Genomic DNA, 26,279 nt, shown 5'->3' with positions numbered 1-26,279 from the left:
ACTAGCGATATCCAGAGCATACTCTACAGAATGTCAAATCCTTCTTCAGCCAAATTGAACTGCCTAAACACTGAATTTCCCACATACTGAATATAGATGAATCATCCATACCGCATCACCTGTATCAAAAATAACCTTCACGAATTTGGAAAGTGCAACAACACAAACCTGGTGAGCCTTGTGCGCACAGTAGCTCCCTGGCCTTGAGGAGCTCCTCCCAGCGCTGCGGTCTCCCCGACCAAACGACAGCCTCGCCGCATGATAGCACTGGGCGGCTCTCCACCACCACCAGCACGACCTATAGGTACTGGCCAGGAGCCGACTCTCCATCAACGTTTGCGCATGTGCAGCTGAATGAACCAACAACAACAGTTCAGTATTGAACCAGCGATGGTTCACGACTGAAGCAGAGGCGGCTCGGTTGTGGACTCCCAAGGTCGGGCGGGTGGATTCCCAAGCCTGCGCGGGGTGGAATCTGTGGGGCGCCGCCGGGGAGAGGTGGGGATCCACGGGAGGGGGGAGGAGGTGGGGCTCCGCGGCTAAAGGAGGTAGGGCACCGCGGGAAGGAGCTGGGCGCCGCCATGGGGATGGAGCAGGCGCGCCGCCGGGGAAAGAAGGTGGGCGCCGCCGGGGCGAAGGAGGACGGCGGCAAGCGGCGCGAAGGGGGATAGGGGAGGGAGGCTGCCGGCGGCGCAGGAGGTGTCGCAGGGGAGGGGTTCGGGTGGCCGATCGATCCAGAACGGTGGAAGATGGTTGGGGACTGGCGACGGGGAAGAAGGTGGGGCGCAGAAGGTCGTTTCCTCGGGGGAGTTCGCCGGACTCCGTCACCGGGTCCCTCGCGTCGGCTACCGCCGCCGCTCGCTCGCCGGCGCCGACCAGGTAGGAGGTGGAGTCGGATTGGGGAGCACTGGTTGGAGACGACCGAGGGAAACGGCAAGTTGATGGGCGGTTAGTTCTTGTACTGGTTCGGTCGGGGACGGGGAAGAAACCGATTAGGATGGGGTTCGAGAATAGCGGGGTTCCAGAATAGTTGGGCTATATATATATATATATATATATATATATATATATATATATATATCGACGCGGATTTTCTACCTAGGGTGATAGCTATGCACACCCTTAGGATAGCTACGCATACCCTTAGAGCCATTAGATATGGTTCCACGATTTGTGTTGCCGTTAACATCTGTTAGACTGAGTCAGCAATAGTTGTGCGTCAGTTTTCATTCAAAAGCAAGAGCAACCGCACTGGTACCCTTTTTGAGGAAAAGGATGTGAACTTTCACATGGGGCAGAGAGAGTCGTGCCATTGTCTTTTAATGCATTGTAGGATGAGGTCGGAACCTTTTTAGTTTCTACTATTTCCACGGTATGCGACATGCCATAACACTTTCACCGGTCCTTCCTCCCGATTCGATGAGGCTTTTTTTTTTTTTGAAAAACTTCGGTGAGGCTTTTATTAAGGACAGAAAAAGTGCTCGTAATTAGGGAGAGAAAAATGTTTCCCAAAACGGCAGGAAAATTAAGAGAGTAAAATAAGGGATTAAATTAAGAGAGTAATTTAAGGCACTAAAATTAGGAGAGTAAATTTAGCTGTGTAGTTGAGACTTTCTAGTGTCCATGTAAAAAAAAGATTTTAAAGTGTCGCCTTGATCTCGCATCCACCGAAAAATTGTCTAATGACAAATATGGAATTAAATCTCGAAGTAAAACTGGAATTAAATCTGAAACATTAGACACCAATCCGAGTTTATTTTTCCACAAATAGCACGTCAAACAGATCTGTCGAATGTCAATGCTAGACATTCAAACGGAAAGGCAGACACTTCCTCTAAATTGGGAACTCATTTACACCAGAAAATCCCACAGATTGATAAAATAGATCTAGATCAGGAACACACAGTGCACAAAATGAATCTGATTCCTTCTCGAAAAAAAGGTGAAACAAATTTAGATCGAGAAAAAAAAAGCCAAACTCAAATGATCACGAAGCTGATTGCCACACGAACAGCCACCTCTGCATCCGATTCAAACGTTGACAGCCACCTCTGCCTACAGAATCTTCACGCCTGGAACAGATGAGAATCACAGGTCCCTGCCACCAGCCCGGCTCCCGCCTCCCGACCATCGACCACCATTGTAAGAAGAACCATTGTAAAAAAAAAACTGTAGGATTATGCACAAATCAAGAAAGCTATAATCCTCGCCTGCGTGCACGCCTAGGAGTCCAGGAAAAGAGTCAAAGATCAGCCACTTCAGCTTATACCTGAGAACACATCAAGCCCAAGTAAAAAATGAAACAGATAGTCCTGTACTAATCCCATCTCCCGGCCGAGAAAATCGTCCATCCCCATTAGCGTTTTTTCCCTGCTCAAAATGTTTTCGGCAGATAAAAAGAAAGAATAAATAGAAGATAAGTGCATCCAAATGTCAGTAGTATATGAAGAAAAATGATACAGAGACATGGATCTAATGAAAAAACGAATGAATCTTGAGCATCAAGTACTAGCTGAAATACATTCGCATCAAAAATCACATAACAATATTTGGATCTGGATCATGAACACACAAACGAGCATGGCATCTTGGAAGGAATGTCACCAGATCAGGGGTGACCAAAAAAGAAATTCAACTGCATCTAGAATAAGGTTGGAGAAAATGCATCAAAGAACCGGAGAAAACTGAGATTTCCCACTAACAAGATTTCCCAGAGATTCGTGTGATTGAACAGGAGAAAACTGAGAATCATCTGGCTGCCGGCGCTCAACCATCCTGGGCGCTGCCCCACAGCCATAGGCCCGCAGCAAGCCCACAACGGGGAAAATGAGCTTGGATGGAAAAATATCTGATTCGGAAAAAGTTACTCGAGATAATTAACCTAACTTTTTTCCCTCATAGGATTCTACCCTCTTTATTCAAATGAGGATGGGATCTGGATTCGCAATGGAATCAACGCCAAAATGATTCCTTAAAAATTACAGATCAGAAAAAAGGAGGGGAAGCAAATTTAAATCAGAAAAATAAACACAAAGATAACAATATCTAGAAAAACATGCGGATCCACACCACGGGCAGAACTAGATCTAGAAAGAACAAGAAAGGATTGGGAGAGATGGAGATAGTGGATGGACATGGGATCCCAGCTTCGGCTCTGGCAGGACGGAGAGCTCGCTAGCTGAATCGCGTGTACGACGCCACCAACATCCAGCGTCACGCCATTGGTGACCAGCAGCACGGACCCAAACTCGCCCAAAAATACAGAAAAGGAGCAGGCCTCCTGCCACCTCGCCGCAAACCACGGACGGAGCAGGGTCCTCCGTCCTCGTCGACATGGGAGACGCAGAGAATGGAGGCCATGGGGGAGGAGGATGGAGGGGCGCTTGGCTGTGTCGTGGTAGGGCGGCAAGGGGTGGATGGTGGTGATAGGATAGGGTTGTGGGGCTTGGAGAGGGAGACGAGTGCCGAGTGCGGGCCGGTGGAAATGCTCTATAGGGCTGATTCAATGGCCAGATGGATGTGCGTAGCTATGCCCCATGGTAGCCCACTATTTTCCATATATATATATATATATATATATATAATAGTGAAATGCATAGTGCACACTACTATGCATACACCATATAACCGTCCGATTCACTATAGAGATAATCGCGAGATCACAGAATTATATCACAGAATTATATATATATATATATATATATATATATATATATAGAGCCCAACTATTCTCGAACCCCCCTTAAGAGGGGTTCTAGAATAGCTATTCTAGAACCCCCTCATGTCAACCGGAAAAACCAACCGAACCGGCCACCTCCCGCACGACCCTGCCCCTGCCCCCAAATTCTCCACCATCTCCTCCCCACTCTCTTTCCTACCGACGGAGGTACTGCGCCGCCCAGCCCCAAATCCCGCCTCACCTTCTTCCCGCGGCGGCCGCGCTGCCGCGGCCCGGCCCCAATCCCGCCTCACCTTCTTCCCGGCGGCAGCCGCGTCGCCGCCCGGTCCCAACTCCCGCCGACCTTCTTTCGGCGGCAGCCGACATCGCCGCCCGCCTTCTTCCCGGCGACAGAGCCAAGTCTTTCTCCCACGCATAGTCGGATCCCCATCCGTACCGCGCGCAGCCCTAGAGGGGCCGCGCCTCGACCGGCTCGGCCTGCAACCCCCGCTCGCCGCTCGGCACTCGCAACCCCCATGCGCCGCCGTCTTGGCATCCTCTCGCACCGCCCCGAACTCCGGACCACCGTCTTGGTGTCCGCCGGGCAGGAGGTTCTCTACGCCGCCGATGCGCCTGCGCCGGCCGCCGACCAGGAGGTCGTTCGCGCTGCCCGGCCAATCTACCGTGGCAGCGCGCTAGAGTTCATCACCTCATCTCGTTGGATTTCATCGGAGCGACAAACGAGCGTCGACTGCTCGTAAGATGCAGGAACACTGCTTTCCTCGTCAGTCGTCACGGCAATCCTCAACGGCTGGTAATCCGGGATTCCACAACCCGCTGCGTCGTATGAAGTTAGTTTTCTGCTATTCTGAATTTCTTTTTCCTAGTCTGAACTGCTAATACTGTGTGGTGTGTCGTGAACTTCACTATCCCTGTCCTTGATGTATTGGTTGGAGTAAAAAGGCTTATCTTAATTCTTAATACAGAAAAATGCATCATCCAATCTAAACTATTATCCTTGTATTCTGTGGGTCATTTCTCTTAAACATTCCGTTAGAATCACAAAAACAAAACGAAAGTTTACTTTAACTTTTCTAAGAACTTCATTCACCGAGCATAGTTAACTTTTGCTTTGTGGCAAGTTCACTTTTATTTTTTCGGTAGTATGTTTTTTCATATTTTCAGGGATATTTAACACAGTATAGCTTGAAAAAATAGAACAGGCGCAAGTGCGAGCTGGTGCCTTTGAACCTCCCGCCGCGAGTATGCATTTCTCCACCTTCAGTCATATTATGCCACTGTCCTACTTCTGCATCCTCCCCGTATGCATTGTTGCTGGTGCTAATCCCCTCCTTGCTGCAAGGTAGCTACAATTTACTAATAAAATAATTTCTTGTAGAAAGATTTCAGTTCCGATGTGAATCTATCAAATTACTTTAGTGTGTGTTGTTTGCATGTCTGCCGTAAGTTCAGTTCTGATATGAATATTGGATAAGTGTTTATTGTACAGCAAAAAGAGTAATCTATCTTGACAGCTAAGCAACATGTTGAGTGCGCGTTCTTAATTTCCTGAACACCTGAACCAGTAGTTCTGAATGTAAACAACCATCGATGCATATGTGATAAAATTGGTCCAATTTTGAACTACTCATACTTCCATTTCTTAGTTATTTGAGGGTTGCAAATCGGCCAGCAGCAAGAAAGGCCTGGTACCAGTGAACTACGACACCCTTTTCTAGTTTTCTTTGAACTCCCGTTTTGATCCTGTACCTCGACGGCGAGCGCCGTCCTAGCTGTTCGTTTCACTGACAGTTGTTGCAGTTCGATTGAGCATAATGAGAGGTGTATCTCTCGTTTCTATTTCTCCTTGTACATGTAAGTTGCTAATTTTCTGAATTTCCAGATGAAATTATTCTAAACTGGGTGCGTGCCTTTTCTGAACTGAAGCTGGTGCGCATCTCCGTTGTCTGGCACATACCCTGCTCTGTTGGTGTGCCTCGTGCTCTTGTGCAGGTCCTACTGCTTGGTGCCACCACCCATGGGTACAGTTCACATTCACTTGTGGTGTAGTTCATTGTTGTTTGATTTGATGCTTAATGCAATGAATTAACCTATTCACGGTTGAATGTGGTGCAGTTTGCAGTTGGCCTCCATTGACTCATTAGCTGCTGGAGCCTCTCTCTTTTCTGGAGGACTTGAGCCTAGCACCTGTTGATGTGTGTTTTTTCCCCGGTTAGCTGCGTGTTCAGGTATTCACCATGTTCACTTCTCAAGTTCACTATGTTCTTTATGTGAGGTTCACTTTGGTGTTCTCTGTTGGTGAACGTGAGAAGCTCTGAGCAAGAGTTCACTTACTGTCACAAAGGTCACTTGATTACCCTGTAGGGTAATCCACCTGGCAGTAAACTTCTCTATTTCGGATAGCTCACAAAATGTTTACCAGTATCACACTTGTTTATTTGGGGGAAGATCACTAGTTTGAACCAGGCAGTCCACTCGGTAATAAATAGAACATTCATATTTCACTTGAGTAACGGTATATTATTTGTGTTATCACAAAATATGTTACAAAAGAAAGGAATCCATGGAAGTTCACTTTATTCGTGGGAGAAATTCAATTCCACTTGAGTGTGGAGTCAAAATTGTTCATATTTTTGTCAAGAGGTTCGCTTATTGTAATTCGGAAGCCATGTCTTGTGTGTGAGCTCCAGACCGGTTTGTATACTTAGAAAAGGAAGTCCACCTATTAAGATAGAGCGGTTAATTTACTGAAAAACCTAATCCAGTCTGTAAAATATAAATAATATATGATATTCCACTTCTCAAAGGAAAAACATGAGAACGTACCTTATTTTCTGTAGTGCATTTTTTTTACTTCTGTTTTATCTCTAAATTGAAGTTCAGATTTAAATGTATAGTAGTTCGGACGCTAGTAATGTATAGTAGTTCAAATCACAAAACATTAAAAAGAAAAAGAGTGGCAAAGAACTACATGATCCCCTTTTCCCTGACTCGCTCCTCGTAGGCAGTTCGCCCTGCGCCGCCAGGGAGTTCACCCGCACCTACCGCTGGGGGACGGCAGCGCCAGGATGTAGTAGTCGGGATCCTTGGACAGTTTGGCTATCTAGTTCACCTTTTATTTGACTATATCTAGTTCTTCATAGCAAGTTCGTTCTTATTGGCCCTGTTTAAAGCATAATGACTTACAATCTTACATTTTGAACAATTTATCCTATTCTTATTAATTATTGGTAGGTTACCATGACCACTATGCTATCTCGATCAAGTAGTAGTGATGCAGTTCACTGTTAGCCATGGTGCGGTTCAGTTTGTTGTTGTTTGTCACAAGTAAGCTGCCTCCTCTGAACTCCTATATCTTTGCAACAATTTTGGCGAGTAGGCCTCTTGGGGGCTTTGGGAACGCCAAGATGGTATGGCTCTGCGGCAAGAGGCTCGTGTATACCAATAACCAGGGGATGGTCGTCAATGGTGTCTGCTCAAACTTCCTCTGTATGTACAACATTCTCATCACAATCCCTTTTCTTGTTTGTTTCATAGATAGCTAGTGATTATTGAATTGATTCGTTAATAACCAATTACTGAAACATTATTAGATATGAAATGGGTTGACAATTGATTGATTATGATGCGGTATTCTAGTCTACTAATCTGTGAAGCTCACTTCTTATAATCCGTGAAGCTCACTTCTCCTAATATGTGAAGCTCACTTCTCTTAATTCGCGAAGTTCACATATACTGCTATTTTCATTTTATATATTCCTGCCACTTCTTATAATCGGTGAAGCTCACTTCTCCTAATCCGTGAAGCTCACTTCTCCTAATCTGTGAAGCTCACTTTTCATAATTCGCGACACATCTATCGCTATTTTCATTTTATATATTTCGCCAGTTCTTATAATCCATGAAGCTCACTTCTTCTAATCCGTGAAGCTCACTTATCATAATCTGTGAAGCCCACTTCTCTTAATTCGCCAAGTTCACATCTATGCTATTTTCATTTTATATATTTGGAAGTTCACCTCAACTTCTTTCGGAAGCTCACTTGGTTCAAATGCCCTCTGCTGGAGTCCAGCGGAGCCTGCGCCAGGCCTCCTCGCCCCAGTGCCCTCGTCGCTGCTAAGGAACTGGTCACCTGGGCGTCTGGCCCTCCTCCACTGGCAGCCTCAGCCACACCTACACAGGTAGTACAGGAGGAGCAAAGGTTTTCCCCCGATTCTCTTTTATTCCTGTTTACCCCTGATCTCTTTTATTTTTTCTTAACAGTGCCTCCACATCCTTAGCTTTCCAGTCCGCTGCTTTTCATCCGTTGATTTGCATATTTCTATACTTGTACTTCATCTCTTCATTTGCACAAAGGTTTCAACACTTCAAGTTCGTCATTCTCTATCGTATGTAATATGTGCATTGCACTCGCTTCATGTGCAGGATATGGCACCGGATACTTTCCTGAAATTTCTGTTCGTAAATGCAAGCGCAAGATTGTGACAAAAAACAGGTAGATTCAATCATATGATCACTGTCTATAATTCTATATGTGAAGGAGTTCAGATTTGGCAAAAATTGGTAAATTTGTGTTAACTCTTTTGAATTATTCATTACATATTTGCACCGACATGTAAAAAGAAGGATTAGAAAATGCAAGAAATATGAAGTTTAGTCTTTTGGTGTAAATGAAAAATGATGTGTACAAAATGCATGATATGAATGTCAGTATTTCCTTGCCGTGAAGTACACTTTAATTTCAAAATGTACCCTCTAATATTAACAAGAGTTCTCCGTGTTAAAAGAAACCATTGTTACGTAGTTCATGATGCCTGTATCGGGCATTCATTCTTACTAATATGTATGTGCCGATGCTACGGAGAAGTTCACTTATTTTTTTACGGAAAGTTCACTCTTCTCCGAGTTAGCTCGGTGTACGGATGTTCGCTCTATTATGATCCGGAGTTCACTTTTTCTTTTTCTCGATGGAGTTCACTCTTTTCTTTTCTCGAAGTTCAGTTTGGTCTTCTCTTTAGGGCGAAGAAGGGAAAGGGAGTTCACGTACCTGTAAAAAACAAGAGGGGAAAATGCCACTGGTACACTTGTTTATTTTAGGCAGTTGGTGCACTTGATCTGGAGTTCACTCGGTGATCTCACTTAAAAGCACTAGCAGTCCGCTGTAGTTCACATCGCTCTAGCACTTGCAGCTCCATCTTCAGGTTTGCGAACTATTGATTTCTAGTTTTGGGCGATGTATTGCAAAATTGCAGGGATAAAATAGTTGTAACAATGCAGCACACACAGTGTAGTGCACGGTACATTGTACCTCAAATTTATATTTTTGTCAGGACGTTCACTTTGTTGACATAGGAAGTTCTATATAAAAAACATTGCGGGGTGTAGCTATACAAACAAATATGCAAAAACTATTTTTCATCATCAGAAGTTCAGTTCTTTTAATCTATGGAATTAACTTCTCCTAATTGGTGACGTTCACTTCTCCTAATTGTTGAAGTTCACATCTCCTGATACTTCAATTTAGATAATCCTGGTAGGTGGATTATTCTTTTATTTCTAATCCAAGTTTCATTTTGTGCGTCCTCTAAACCCGACCAGCGCGGAGACCTCGTTTTGCAGAGATGCTGCTAGGGGTAAACCACCAGGTTCTGCAGTGTTGTTCTACCATTGTTATGGAGTCCAGTTCAGTTTTACCTTCACTGAAGTTCTATTTATCCTCATGCGGGGAATTCACTTCTCATACTTCAGTTTATTCATAAGAATGGCTAGGATTTAAAGTGAGTGCTGAACTGCTAGGCTGTGAATTATGATGCAGTTTTATTAATTCTTAACTTAGCAGTATCTACATCAATTGTAATTTTTGGGAGAGACTAATAGGGAGGATCGAAGTTTATTGTTTCAAATGGTGATGCAAAAGTCACCTCTTATATCTGTCAAGCATACTTACATTGTGATAGTTTATAAGTGACACTTCTGATATTTGATCTCATTTTCCTGCTCCCTTGTGCAGTCGTTCACGCCTTGATCCCCGGAAGTTGGTTGTGCACGGACAGGAAGTCCACCAGCACATACACTAGCAGTCCGTGCGCGCGGCCGGGGATTAAAGCCGTAACTTGATGAAGTGCTACCGTGTCACGGAGGTTGTGTAGCATTTTTCCTCCGTGAAGTGCTACTGTGTCTGACAGTTCACTTTTGCCTTCAGCTATGATTACTTGTAATAATTTGGGGAAATGAATAGCATATACTTGTGTTGATGTGTGATAGAAAAAAAAGAAGTTCATTGTTATTTATGCTGAAAGTTCAATTTTGTTTTACGGAAGTTAGTGCCATATGTGTTGGCAATTTTAGTTAAAAGTGCACAATAAAAAAGAATCAGAATTGCACCGTGCAAGATGAGAAGTCCTATTAAATTAATCGAATAGTTCAATTCCACTCATCTTTTATTCTTGGCAAAAGTTCACTTTTTTTTTATCTTGACAGTTCACTCTTATTGGATGCATAGTATTAGTTAAAAGTAAGTTCTAAGGTGCACTTTGTTTGTATGAGAAGTTCACTTTACATCGAGCAACGGTAGTTCATTTATTCTTGGCAAAAGAGTTCAATTCATCCACGAGGAACAATAGGTAATATTTTTGTGTCGTGAAGTTTGATTTTGTTTATTTCAACTCGACAAATCATTTGAATTTGCTGAATAAAGTAATTGAAAGATCTCTCACTCAAAAAACATATAACCAAAGTTGGAAGAAGAAATTTGAAGTTCACTTGCAAAAAAACAACGGTTCACTTGTTAGCATGTCCGAAGTTCTGATTTTAAATCTAGAAAGCCATACACCGTTTCAATATGAGCAAATATGAGCTTACTCTTTGAGCTTCAGCGATTCATTGTACAAAATCAAAGAAGTTCACCGTAAAAATACCACATAAATAGACAAGTTAAAAATTCCATACTTTGGTACATTTTAAATTGGTCTTTAGTTATGAAACATTTTAGGAAATGTCCTATATGAAAAGGTTGTGGAATCTGCATAGCTTTCTAACGATGTTTTATTTGCATCATTTCGATAAACGGTTTGAAAACTTTGACAAAAACAATATACAATATGGAACTTTTACACTGCGATCGGAGGTTCACTAACATGTTCGGAGAAGTTCACACCTATTTACAAGGCAGTTCATGTAGTCTATTTTTCCTGGACGGAAATCATACACATAGAAACCATTCGCACGTGCTCCGATTGCCCAAATCGGCATCCACCCCGTGCAATCGATAGTGATATGACTCTTCTAATACTCAAATGTACCGCCATGCCACACATAATCAATATAGGCAAGCCAATTTCAAAATGTTCATATGTCGACGTCATAACTCATTTTCCATATTTCGAAATTAATCTTAAACCGTTTAGAATTTGGAAAACTATTCAACATAAAAAACTTGCGCCTAACCAATATCTTTCAAGAGCCATATCATTCGTACCATTTTGAGAAGTGGTTCGGACAAAATCCCAAAAGACAGTACAAAAAATTAAGAAGTTCGGATAACAGATTAACGTAGTTTCAAATCTGCTCTTAAACCATACATAATTTGGAAAACCATTGAACATAAAAAAGTTGCGCAATTTTCATACCTTTCTAACGGTATATCATATGCATCAATCGGACAAACGATTTAAAAATTAGACTAAAAAAACTGCACGGAAATGCAGAAATCCGCGAAAATATAGTTTTGTATATTTGAAATTACTTTTATACCGTTACGGATTTGGGAACAGTTTCTGAACAAAAAGGTTGCGAAATTTCTGTAGCTTCCCAACGGTATATCATATGCATCATTCCGATAAACACTTCGAAAATCAGCCTCAAAACATTGTCCGCTAAAACATGGAATTATAGTGTTCCGTCAGGAAGTTCACGTGCAAATAAGTGGGAAGTTCAGAAAGGGTTCGAGAATAGTTATTCTCGAACCGGTTCGAGAATAGCAGACCTATATATATATATATATATATATATATATATATATATATATATATATATATATATATATATATATATATATATATATATATATAATAGTGGGCTACCATGGTGGCTAGCTATGCATAGCCATACAACCGTCCGATTCACTATAGAGATAATCGCGAGATCACAGAATTTTAACGGGAAAAGGCAACGCCGTCGTATCGAGAGTAGCATATCCGCTCAATTAGCAGTTGCTACTTTGCTAGACCGCGTAGCCATTTTCCACCGCATTCCCAACCCCACCCCATCCCAGGACGTCCCACATCCCATTCCCCCTCCTGACCCCATCCACAGACCACGCGAGGTCGCAGACTCCGCCCCTTTCCTTCAGCCGGCCGCTGGCCGCATCCGTGAGCCGCCTCCTTCCCTCCCGCGGCAGCACGGCGACCATGCTCCCCATGCTCGTGCTTGATCCCATCACCGTGACCACCTCGGCGTCTCCTTCCCGCGCATCAACCTGGACGGCCTCGTGCCACCCGCCGCGCTCGCTCCGGCCCCGGCGCCGGCGATAGAGGCGGAGGTGGGCAGCCTGACGGTGATGGAGGCGCGGGAAGGTGCTGCGCGTCACGCAGATGGAGGCGGCGCGCGGGTGCGGGTGTCCTGCTTGGGCGCTGTGCCTTACGTCGAGTTCCTCAGGATCTGATGCAACGCCGCGGGGACGGACGCCGGCCCCAACCGTCGCGCGCGTGCTCGACGAATCCAGATCCGTCATCGTGCTCGGCAAGACCGTCTTCCGCAGGCCGTCACGGGACGGTGCTTGATTACTCTGTTTTCCCCATCCTTTTGTGGTCTAGTTGTAATTTGCAGTTAGCACAGACAAAAGATACGAGTTGGTTTCTCTGTTCTGCTCCCTCCCTTGTACTGTTAATTTTATAAATCCGGGCGACTGGTTGCACATTTTAACAAGGCTCGAGGTCTGACGAGATTTTCTTGCATGTTTCTCCCAACAGGAAAAGAACCAAAGTTTGGGGGGATTTTACCCAACCCGTTCCTCCAAGATGTGAGTGTCTTTTCTTCTCTCAAAAACCTGAAGGATTGATATACTTTCGACCATTGAGATGTCTTTGGGTTGGCTTATTTCTTGTTATTTTGCCTCATCCAATAAATATTTTTTTTGGGGAAGTGAGTTCATCTTTATTTCTTGTTTGTTCTTGTTCAATTGATTTCGAACTTCAAACTCTGCTGTAAGGAAAAAGGTTGAAATTTGGTTATCAGACTGCATATTTAGACGTCGCCATAAGACTTCCACTCCTTTGGGCACCCCTAGTGGATTAGCAAGCAGCTGGCTTTTTTTTTTCTTACAAATCATTGTCTAGGCGAGCTCAGGACCATTTGAAAAGACGCGATTCTCTTATGATAAACAATGTGCACCCGACTGTTTGATCCAACAAATTTCAGTTCTGTAAGTTTTGATTCTTTTGGTACTGCATTTATCTACGTTTTTTCTGTTCTGGGATTCAAGAAAGTAAGCGCGTATTTTGTTGTAGGGGAGTGAAGCCGTTTGTGGAGCTGGCGCCGGCGATGGTGTGCTCGCTAGACTTCGACGACTCGCTCGGCTTTTCCCCATGTTTTGTTTTGCAGGCAGTTTAGGCGGACGTGAATAGGAATGCAAAACCACATGTCTGTCGAGGAGGACTACCATCTTCCTGCCGAGGAGGACCAGGGTGGCGCCTTGGCGGAAGGCGCTCTTCCATTACCAGCTACATGCCTTACACGCCTTGTTGTTGCCGTCTGCCGACCGCCATCGTCGACACGCACGCAGCTCGATGTGGCCGCCATGTATGTCGAGTTGAAATAGGAATGGTCATTCGACGAGGACTGCCCGCTAACAGTCGAGGAGGACCAAGGTGGCGCCCCGGCGGAAGCCGGTCTGCCATTACCGGGTACAAACCTTACTCTTTCCGAACAGACATGGATGAAGAAGGTCGCCGAATAAAGCCTGGCGCCATACAGAACATTATGTTCAATCACCATAGTTCCATTCAAGTTCAATCTTTTCTTTTAATTAGAAGCCATACACATGTATCCTCGAACCATCTGCAATCCACAATGCATGTATGGAAAAAGAAATGTAGAGTATAGCACAATGTGTACTAAAAAGTTCTGACTGTATTACCAATGAATGTATGTCTTTAATATTGAACGAAGTTCTGACTATATTACCATTTATATTGCAACTAAATGTGTACTAAAAAGTGTAGCACAATGTTTTTGCTTTTGAACAAACTGTCATTTTTATGAACTCTCGTATGTATTACTGTCCAAGAAATGACGTTTGAAGAGTGCCAAATTTCTCCTAGCAAAAAAAATACCAAAAACTGTATTTTTCCGTGTCATCTTGTTAGTTTTCCACATGCCTAGTTGAGGATTGCTGGACACACTCTACACATGCTTGTTCAAAATGAGCAATGTCCGATTGAGCAGTAATTTCAGTTGTATTTTCATTGTACATATGCCTAGATCAATGTCTTGCATATTTCATTGCTCCAACCAGATGTAGTAAGCAACAACTTGCTAACCGATACAAACCGCACTCAGCATGTACTATCAAAGGCATGCAAATGCCAGCTCTTTCCATTCTAGACATGGCAAAATGAACGACAGTGAGTAGCTGTATTTGGAATGCCCATACACTTTGTATTGCAATCTGTATTTGGAATGCCCATACACTTTGCATTGCAATCTGTATGTTTGAATGTAGTTTCAGCTGGAATACCATGCATGTTACTATTACATTTTCCTTGCTACAACTAGCAACCTGGCAGCTGGCTAACGTGTCTGTAATATTCAGCGAATTTTTTACTGTATCACCATTCGTATTGCAGATACATTTGCACTTGAAACTGTATAACACAATGTATACGATTTTGCACGAACTGCCATCTGGAAGACCTTCCGTTTGTATTACCAAGTGTATTACAATGACAGCTAGCAATATTGGCAGCTGTCTAACGTCTCCAAACCAGGAGGTAGCAGCCCGTTAGTTGATTCCATTGCCAGCCATAGGAATCTTGCTCCGTTCAATTTTTTGCTCACTATATCGGATGGTCAAGGGAGGGTGCGTAGCTAGCCATGTGGGTAGCAAATCCGCGTCGATATATATATATATATATATATATATATATTCTGAGCACCGACTTGTATTTTCTTGGACACAAGGTTGAACTTCCTGGATAAGAGGGTTGACCTTTTTGTCGGAACTTACATGAACTTCCCATTTTCTTAAGAGTTACTGATTACACTATGATTTTTTCAACCATTTGGAGGAAATGTGCAAATGATATACCGTTGGATAGATAATGAAAAACCACAACTTTTTCATGTTCACAACTTTCACAGATTCAGCACGGTTTAAATTTAATTTTGAAAATACGAAAACGCTTTTATATGGCCAGAAAATGAACTTTTAGCTTGATTTTCGAATCGCTTATCGGAAATGTACAAATGATATACCGTTGGATAGATAATGAAATTGCGCAACTTTTTCATGTTTTACGTTTTTTCAAAATCCTCACAGTTTTTGAACAATTTTGAAAATACCGAAATTCAGACGTACTTAAAAACGAGCGGACGGTAATTTGGATGATTTGTTTCAACCGTTTGTCGGAATGATGCAAATAATATGGCGTTGAAAGCTATGAACTAGGCGCAACTTTCTTATTCCAATTGTTTTCTCTGATTCCTTACAGTTTAAAAGCACAACTTAAATTACTGTCCGCCCGTTTTATGTGACGGGTACCGAATGATTTTGCCCGCGATTTTCATCCGGTATATTGAAACAATGCAAATGATATACGGTTGGAAAGGTGTCGAAAGGGCGCATCTTTTTTGTATCTACCATTTTTGCCAAATCCAAACGGTTTAAAAGTAATTTTAGAAGTTTTGAAATCATGTTTCCGGTATACTTTGCGAGATAATGACTCGAATTCGATGGATTAGATCCATTTATTTATTGTGAAATGTTGTAGGTAATGAAATTAGACTCATACTCTATCATATAAAGCTTTGGGTGGAAATGGTTGAGTTGGTTAGTGAACAAAACAATGAGATTTTCACAATAGATTTCCGCCTCGCAAAAAACAGAGCATTGAACTTCCGCCGACATGAGCTTGTACTGCTCGGGCAATGCGGTTGTACTTCTTGATGTCATGCTTCACGAAGCTGTTCGTAAAAACTAATAAATTTTATCCGAACATTGTCTACTTCCCGTAGTTACCGCTTGTACTTCCTGCAGTCGCCGCTTGTACTTCTCGTAATCACGGATTGTACTTCCTGCGAATGAGGATTTTTATTTTTTATTTTTTGTGCATTAGGATTTTGTCGGTTTTTTGTACTTCCTATATTAAGTGGGTGTACTTCTTGTGTCGAACGATTGTACTTCTTAGCTTTAAGTCTTTGTACGTCCTCGCAGATGACGAGATTATTTTGTATATTTGGATTTTTATCGGCTTTCTGGTAGTTCCTAAATAAGTGATTTTTGTCGGGTTTCTTGTACTTCCTATATTAAGTGGTTGTATTGCTCGTCTCGAATGGTTGTACTTCTCATTGTCAAGTATATGAACTTCCTTACGAGTGCTGGGAATTTTTTTTTGATATGTGAACTTATGTAGGGGTATTTTCTTTGAACACTTTTAATTCATATAATTACCGCTTGTACTTCCTGTTGTCTCCGCCTGCACTTCTCGGAATCACCGCTCGTACTTCCTCGCAGATGACAGGATTATTTAGTTTTTTCTACATTTGGACTTTGTCGGTTTTCTTGTACTTCCTATATTAAGTGGTTGTACTGCTCGTGTCGGCTGGTTGTACTTCTTGTCGTCAATTATATAAACTTCCACGCACGTGACGGGATTATTTTGTTTTTTTTCTACATTAGGATTTAGCCATTTTTGTTGCACTTCCTATATTAAGTAGGTGCACTGCCCTCAATTTTTTCGGGGGGTTCGAACTTCCGAAACCGAAAGATTGTACTTACCAAAGCATCAATACTTGTACTTTCCGCTCTCATATTTAGTACTTCCCTATTAGTGATTTTAATATTGCATTTAGCATTTCACATGGTCCGTTAGTTGCAGACTATCCAAAGTTGTACTCGTCTCATGTCGAATGGTTGTACTTCTCGTCGTCAAGTATCTGAACTTCCTCGTGGGTGATGGGGCTATTTTTGGTTTTTCTACATTTTGATTTTGTCGGTATACTTGTACTTCCTTTAACAAGTTCATGTACTCGCTCCCGTCAAATGGTTGTACTACTCATCTTCAAGTATTTGAACTTCGTCACGGATGAGGGGATTATTTTCTTTTTTCCCACATTTGGATTTTGTCCGTTTTCTGTACTTTCTATAATTAGTGGTTGTATTCCTCATGTCAAATGGTTGTACTTTTTTTTGTTAAGTATTTGAACTTCCTCACGGATGATGAGATTATTTGGTTTTTTCTACTTTTGTATTTTGTCGGTTTTATTGTACTTCCTATAATAACTAGATCTTGCCAACGAGGGACACGCGGAAAAGGGGTAGCGACGCGCAGGTCGAGGGTCAACGGCGCATGGTCCAGGTGCAGCCGCATGCGGGCAGAGGCCGTCGAAGCGTGGGTCACGGGTGGGCAGAGCTGCACGCAGGAACCCGACGATGGAGGGGCACCAGCGGATCTTGCCAGCAACATGGTGCCGTGGCACCAAAGATTCATAAATTTTTGCACTTTCCATGTCAAAAACATGCAAGTTTCATGCCCATAACTCTAGGTTTGCCACCTGTTTAATAGGGTAATGGATCATCTATTCATGCAATCCAAGTGCACATGTTATCTCAATCAAAGTTGTACCGCTAAACGTAAATAATAAACAGAGTAAACACACAGCCAACACACGGCCAGGAGCGATGAATCAATATTCACGAACTTAAATGTAGTCTCTCAGTGTATCCAAAGTTTTTATCCATGCTATCAAACGTCTAGTATGACTACGTGTACGTCTCTAGCATACTGCTCATCGACTGAATCATATGAAGACTATCTGCGAAATTGAGAAAAAAAATAGCCACACACAGTACCATGTACTTCTCGAACAAAGTAGCATGTACTGCTCATGGGTGTGGTGGGCTTGTCTCTTGGTCATCCCGATGGCATGGGTCGCAGCTGCGCCAGAAGAACCAGGAGGACGGTGATGCCCCGACTGCGGAGACACCGGTGTGTCGCGCCGACGCACTTCAGCCCGCGCTTGCAACCGAACTGCAGGACTCGGGGCGGAGCACGGGGAGCCCCCCTCCACTCGCGTTGAGGAGTTGTCTTTATGCAAAAACCGTGCATTTCGGCAATAACATAGTGGCATAAAACGAAGTAATGTGACTAATTGACCATGAGGACTGCAAGTAATATGTTGATCATGAATTTCTTCTTCCAATACCGAAGACATTACAGAAGCAAATTAATATGTGGATACAAAATCAAGATTCACAACCCATAGAAAGATGGAACCAAACTCAATGTGAGTATCTTACAATGGAAATTCTGAATAAACAAACAAGGCGTGACCAGCTCGACGCCTACACAATGACCGCAACCATGTGGAGCATTCCCAAATTTCATATGACCTCATAGCATCCCCAAAATTGGCTAAAAGATGGATCGGTTGAGTCAAGGAGACACCATTGAATTTCAGAAATATGCAATGCACGTCTCGAGCAAGACGCATCATCCGGCCTTTAGTGTTACGATTCTTACAACATTTTTTTTAGAAAAAAGCACCCAACCAGTAAAGCATTTACAAAACCTGATATTTCCTAGAGCTATGCATAGTACTCGCCATCATCTATAATCTGACACGAAGTCACTAAATCTGAAATAACTAAGCAGGCATAATAACTGCTAGAGAATAGTGTACAATATAAATCATTTCTTGCGTTCTTCTCCAAACAAAAACAGCAATGTTATGTCAGGTTGCGTTACATGCCTTTTACAGGAATAAATTTTGCTTACAGTTACATCCTACTTGTGCTATTATAAACAGTGGGAAAAAGATAAAAATAGCCAAGAGTAAGTACCTTGCTAGTTGCTACTGATATTAGATCTTCGAATATTATGTGTACTGCTAAGAACAAAGAAAACACAACTTCCCTGACGGGCTGCTAGTTATTCATCCTGATGGGTTGTGAACTTACTAAAACTATTATGTGTACTGCTGTAACGATAGATTTATACTTCCCAACTGAGTGGCAAGGGAAAAGAAAATACAGTGCACGTTCTGCAAGCTACTTAAATAGCTATTATGACTACAACACTATCAGCACAAAAAAGAAGATAGAAAACAGCTCTTTTGAGGCATAAACTCAAATAGCTACAGAGCACAGGTATAGGGCACTCAAGATATTTGGGGATTTTCGTCCAACTCAGTGTATATTAAAGGAAACCAACTTGTGAAATGAAATATACCAAGTGTACCATGCCCGTTATTTGGTTCTCCTGGACCAGCAAGCAAAAAAACAAAGGGGGCATGTTAAAGTAGAGTTCTGTCCAGGCATTAGAACAAACAGTTGGCAAATACAACCAATTGGATTGTACTTCGCTTTAACATTTTTATGTACTGCTCGGCCCTGCGCCTTATACTTCTCCCTGCAATGTGATTTAACATTCTCTCAATAAAATTGCTATCAGCGAAAAGAAAAAAAATAGTACTGAGAAATAGTGAAAGGGAAAGCATGGCAAAGAAATCAATTAAACATCTAAACTTATCGATATGAACACTTGCACTTCTATAGTTTTAATGCTTGCACTTCCCAGGTCATTGAATTACCACTATATAATCTAATATCATTGAATTACTTCTTTTCTACATGTACTTCTCCTGTCCCTGCACATGTTCTTCCACGATCTGCGAACCTACACTTCCCAGCTATCCAAACAACTGATTAAAGCAAAAAAGGAAATAGGAAGCGAGAGGGGGTCCGACCACCGTGCTGCTCACCGGAGATTAAGGAGAAAGGAAAGGGGTGTTGTCCTGGACTCCGGGGTCGCCGGAATTGGGAATCGACGCTGACCTTCCTGAGGCCTGCGGAGTATGGACGCCGGCCGCGTGCGGGCTCGCCGTCGCGGAAGATGGCACCGACGCGCGAGAGCATGGGAATGGCCGAGCGGTGGCGGTGGCGGGAGCCCCGGTGAGAAGAAGCCGTGATGGGAGTAGGTGGCCCGAGATCCTCACGGCGCACAACCTCGCGAGCGAAGGCCGGTGGGCCAAGACCCGTCGGCGGTCGTCTGGTACCGGTGTCCCGGAGTCCCTATCGGCTCCACGACCGCGCACAAGGAGGCCGGAGATGCTGGTGGCCTGACTAGCGGAGCGACGGGAGACCGGGGAAGCGGGCGGAGGGGTTGAGGGCGGCGTCTGGCGGCTCGACCGAAGCTCGGGGATGCGGGAGGAGGGGTTGGGGCGGCGTCTGGCGGCTCGACCGGAGCCCTGGGATGCGGGAGGAGGGGCTGGGGGCGGCAAATGGTGGCGTGATCGGAGCCCGGGGATGCGGGAGGAGGGGTTGGGTGCGGCGGCTGGCGGCGCGACCGGAGTCCGGGGATGCGGGAGGAGAGGTTGGGGGCGGCGGCTAGCGGCGCGACCGGAGCCCGGGGAAGCAGCGGCACAGGCCAGCAGCCGCGGAAGGCGGCGGGGCTAGATCCCGGCGGCAGGGGAAGGCGGCGGGGCTGGATCCCGGCGGCAGGGGAAGGCGGCGGGGCTGGAGAGGCAGCTTGGCCGGCGACGGGAAGGTGTGGTTGGCCGGAGCCCATCGAGGAGAGAAGTCGGCAGGGATGGGAAGGTAGGTGGTGGGGCGGTTGATTTTTTTCTAATCGAACCATGGGCTTTTTCACCGCGTATCGCGTTCGCGTCCTTATATGAGCACCGGTTTCAGAATAGTGCGACCCTATATATATATATAAACATGTGCATTTTCCACTGAATTTTGCTAAAAATTCAAATTGATAAGGAAATAGTTGAAGTAAGGGACCCATTGAGTAGAGGCCTGGACGGGTTCCGCGACTTGCAGAAGATTCTCCAGACATAATTTCAATCATTGTCGCGCTATATCTTTCGTGAGATATCAATTAATCATCCACTAATTCAATCATTCTTTTTCCTGACAGGGTTTGGAGAGCTTTCAAGAACAATATTACGGGTAACTTCACAGACAAGCTAACATTTACTATTGTACCATGCGCCCAGCAGCCACATGGGACGAATCTATGTGGATATTACGTTTGCGAGTCCATTCACATGTTAACCACTGAGAAGCACAACGATAATAGATTCAACGTAAGCAATAACATTCACAACTTTAATTTATTATCGTCAATATTTCGTTATCAAGATTGATATAGTCATATTCATCTCATTTTCCTATATTGGTCGACTTCATGCGGGAGACGCTCCAACCACGCGAACACATACTAGGAATTACGGAGGAACTGTCGGGATTTCTGATGAGAGAAGTAATAGACAACAAGGGCTTGTTTAGTCCAAATAGGCGCAACAAATGATCCCCATGTATTAGTTCGAATAGACGACGGGCTTTTGTCCCGGTAGTAGTGAGCTCCATGTATATGTGTAAGGGGAATCTACGAATGGACTTTTGCTTCCAATATTTGTTTGCTCGATCTATATATAATGAATGAACATGTACAACTTATAGTAGCGTACAAATATATGCAACTTTTATTTTAAAATGAAAAAATGGAACAAAAGGGCGGGCGGTGGCGGTGGCGAGGGGGGCTCCACATGGGGATGTTTGGCGAAAACCCCTTACGAGGAGTGGGCTGGGAGAAAACCATCACTTTCGTATTTGCGCACATGGGGATGTTTGGCGAAAGTCAATATTCCAATTACTAAGAAGCGCAAACTTGGACCAAAGACAAGTGGATTGTATCTTTCTAGGTTATGCTCCTCGGAGTGTAGGATACAGATTTTTAGTAGTTCAATCCGAGGTACCTGATATGCATGTTGATACTATTATGGAATCTCGTGATGCAACATTTTTTGAGAATATGTTTCCTATGAAAGATATGCATAGCATTGTTAGAATTTCTACTGAGATAATTCTCGAGTCCAAGTACATCTAATGAGTATTTTGAACAATCACATGAGAATGTTACTGAGAAGGATGACAATGAAACTCCTAAACGGAGCAAGAGACGAAGGATTGAAAAATCCTTTGGTGATAATTTTATTGTGTACCTTGTGGATGATACTCCCACGTCCATTGCAGAGGCATATGCATCTCCAGATGCAGATGACTGGAAAGAAGCTGTCCATAACGAGATGGACTCGATTCTTTCTAATGGAACTTGGGAGCTATCGGAACGACCCCATGGATGCAAGCCCATGGGCTGCAAATGGGTGTTCAAAGAAGAAGCTAAGACCCGATGGTACTATTGAAAAGTACAAGGCGCGGCTTGTAGCGAAAGGCTACACACGAGAGAAGGCGAAGATTACTTCGACACCTATTCAACTGTCGCTAGACTTACCACCATTCGAGTACTACTATCCATGGCTGCCTCCTATGGTCTTATCGTTCATCAAATGGACGTAAAGACAGCTTTCCTTAATGGAGAGTTGGAAGAGGAAATCTATATGGATCAGCCTGATGGGTTTGTAGTAAAAGGTGAAGAAAGAAAGGTGTGCAGAGTTGCTGAAATCTTTATATGGCCCGAAACAAGCACCTAAGCAATGGCATGAGAAGTTTGACAGAACTTTAACTTACGTAGGCTTTATTGTCAATGAGGCCGACAAGTGTGTTTACTATCGCCATGGTGGGGGCGAAGGTGTTATACTATGTTTGTATGTGGATGATATTCTGATCTTTGGTACAAACATGAGAGTAATACACGAGGTCAAGTCTTTCTTGTCAAAGAGCTTTGATATGAAAGATCTGGGAGAAGCCGATGTGATTCCGAACATCAAGCCGATTAAGAACGAGAGTGAGATTACTCTAACGCAATCCCATTATGTTGAGAAGATTTTGAGCCGGTTCGGCTATATTGATAGCAAGTCTTCTCCAACACCTTATGATCCCAAGTGTGACACTACGCAAGAACCGGAGGATTGCCATAGATCAATTGAGATATTCTCGGATCGTTGGCTCACTCATGTACTTAGCGAGCGCGACTAGACCCGACATCTCTTTTGCTCGTTAGCAAGTTGAGTAGGTTCATGTCAAACCCGGGTACCGATCATTGGCATGCACTTGATAGGGTCATGCGCTACCTATGTGGTACAATGAGTTATGGGATTCACTATTCAGTGGCACCCAACTGTGCTTGAAGGATATAGTGATTCGAATTGGATCTCAGATGTAGCTGATCTGTACGCCACAAGTGGGTATGTATTTACCTTTGGAGGAGGCGCGGTATCATGGAGATCTTGCAAGCAAACCATATTGACGAGGTCAACTATGGAAGCAAAACTTACTGCTTTAGACACAACCACTATTGAATCAGAATGGTTGCGTGAGATCTTGATGGACTTGCCTGTGGTTGAAAAACCTGTTCCGGCAATCCTTTTGAATTGTGACAATCAAACTGTAATTGTCAAAGTGAACAATTCTAAGGATAACGCGAAGTCATCAAGACACGTCAAGAGACATTTGAAGTCTCGTCAGAAATTGCGAAACTCCGGAGTAATAACCGTTACATATATTCAAACGAGACAAAAACTCGGCAGATCCCTTTACAAAGGGACTATCATGTAATGTGATAGAAAGTGCATCGAGATAGATGGGTTTGAGACCCGTTGATGTTACACCATAGTGGTAACCCAACCTTTGTGATCGGAGATCCCGTGAATTAGGACCTGGGAAGAACAAACTAGTGGTTTAATTGAGGAGAGTATTATGTAACCCTCTCTATGTGAAGATGCACAACTCTCAATTGTTGTAAGGCAGGTTGGCAACAAGCCTTAATGTGTTTATGTTGGCTATATTAGCAAAGATGCTGTCCTACAGAGCATTCTTGAAATAACACACCTACATGAGTCTGATTGTTAAACGTCGCAATCAATGAGATTTGGGTGATCTCTAGTAAACTCATGAAGAGACCACGAAGTATGACGCATATGCTTCACCCGCGGGGTAGGCTACTGGCAGCCATGTACTGGTCATGACTTTGAGTGAAACCATGTTCACGCAAAACTTGCTATTCGAGGCTTAGTCCATTGTTCAAGTGTGAATGGATGTAGCTTAAGGTTCTAGGCGGAAGTTCAACTTAACAGTCTCCGCTGAAACACTGGTATATAAACAAGCAGTGAGTATTGGTAAATATCTAAATGGGGATTTGAGATCTGGTGGGGGATTGTTGAAATATTGGGCCCACTTTTAGTGGCCCAAATTAGATTTCAGTTTTCCTATAAATCTCAAAGCCCGCATAGTGGCAGCCTTGTGAGTTTGAGACCAAGTTGGTGGCAGCTCACTAGGGAGTGGCAAGAGGTGGGAAGTTTAGTCCCGCATCGAAAGTTGGGAGGAAGTTAGACCACCTTATAAGGTAGGTTGTTCCACCACTAGTAAGTGAGTGAGAATAGGAGTGCTACACGCGCGCGCTCCTCCTCCTCCTCGCTCGCTCGTCTCGACTCGACACGTCACGACGCGCGCGCCGCGCTCGTGGTGAGTGGATTGAGCCTCGAGCCGAGACTTTCCTTACTTTTTGCGAGCTCGGAGAAAACGAACGTAGTCCTAGACGGACGCGTCGCAGTTAGTCGGTTCGGGTCGCTCCCGGATCGTGAGCTATCTGTAACCGACTCGAAACGTTCGTGCGACGTGGGTGTGGCCCACGTTGCCTAGGGTTTCCCGAGCCTATATAATCTCCTGTCCGGCTACCGCAGAAACACATCTAATATACGAGTTAGGGTTTCCACCTCTCTCTGCTTGCGCCGCCATCGTAGCCTACTCCATCCCGCGCGCCGACGTGCATCGGCGAACGGGAGAGCAGGTCTCCGGAACCGCTCGTCCTTGCGATCCTGTACGGGAGAGGGCGAATTAGGTTTTTGGGAAGCGCTCTGCGCGACTGCTCAAGCTCTTCATCACGGGTCGCCTTCCGTCCAAGTCGGGCGGTGCTGCCTACCGTCGTCTTCAACGCCGTCTACTACGACCCGTCGTCCCCGTCATCAAGAACGTTGTCATCAACTACGTTACTGCTGCAACATCATCTCGCTACACCTTCACCGCCACCTCCACCGGATCGGTACGTGCGACATATCTCGATCCGTTTAGCGATGGATGTTGTACCGTTTGCTCTGCTATCGTTCATGTTGATCACCGCATCTAGTATGTTCGAGTTTCACATGTTAGTAGTTACTCGTCGTCATGCTTAATATTCTGGAATTAATCATGGAAATTGTACCTAATTATCCAACAATCCAAAAACCTAATTGTAGGCAATTTCCTGAGTTAACAATGGTTGGTTTTTCTGATGCACTGAGGCCGGATAAGTTTACCGGTGTGCACTTTAAGAGGAGGCAGGTTAAGGCCATGCTCTGGCTTACTCATCTGAAAGTGTTCGAAGTTACTGATGGTTTACCTGAAGGAACTATATTTGACCAAGATCAGAACAAGTTCAAGGAAAACAATACTCTCTTCGTCGGATGCGTTCTAAGTATTCTTGTCGATCGTCCGTGTGATGTGTACATGCACATAACAGATGGTAAAGAGCTCGGGATGCACCGAATGCTAAGTTCGGTGCAACCGATGCAGTACGATGAACTCGTACATCATGGAGAGCTTCCATGACATCGGGATGGTTAACAACCGTTCGTAGTCGAACAAGCTCATGAGATACAGTGCATTGCGAAAGAGCTTGAACTCCTTAAGTGTGCCTTACCTGACAAGTTTGTGGCTGGATGCATCATCGCTAAGTTGCCCCCTTCATGGAGGAACTTTGCCACAACTCTCAAAGACAAGAGACAGGAGATATCGCTGAAAATCCGATAGCATCTCTTGATGTTGAGGAGAAAGCTCGGGCTAAGGATAATACCGAGAAAGGAGAGGGTCGACCTAGCGCCAACATGGTGCGAAGAAACCCTACAACAAGAACAAAGGGAATAACAAGCCCTCCTTCAATAAGCCTATGAAGACTACAACCTTCAAGAAGAAGAAGATGATAAACAAAGCAGATCCGAGCTGCTTTACATGTGGAGAGACCGGCCACTTTTCTAAGGATTGTCCAGAGAGGGCAGACCGCAAGAAAAAGGCGAGGCAAGTCAACACGGTGACCGCTAGCAATGCCGATGGGTACGGTAATCTCTTTATCTGTTCTTTCGGTATTTCAATCTCCATGTTGGTGGATTGATACAGGTGCTAATGTTCATGTGTGTGCCGACATATCCATGTTCACTTCTTACCAGGTCGCCCGGGATTCTTCCGTCTTGATGGGGAATGGGTCACATGCTTCGTTCGTGGTGTTGGCACCGGTAGATCCGAAGTTCACTTCGGGGAAGATCGTGCACCGAGGAACGTGCAAAGCATGTCCCTACTATGAACAACAATCTCGTTAGCGGCTCCCTTCTATGCAGAGATGGGTTTAAGGTTGTTTTAGAGTCGAATAAAGTAGTTGTTTCCAAGTTT

The sequence above is a fragment of the Lolium rigidum genome, chromosome 1 (assembly GCF_022539505.1).
Source record: "Lolium rigidum isolate FL_2022 chromosome 1, APGP_CSIRO_Lrig_0.1, whole genome shotgun sequence".
NCBI lineage: Eukaryota > Viridiplantae > Streptophyta > Magnoliopsida > Poales > Poaceae > Lolium > Lolium rigidum.
This window is presented reverse-complemented; position numbering follows the sequence as displayed.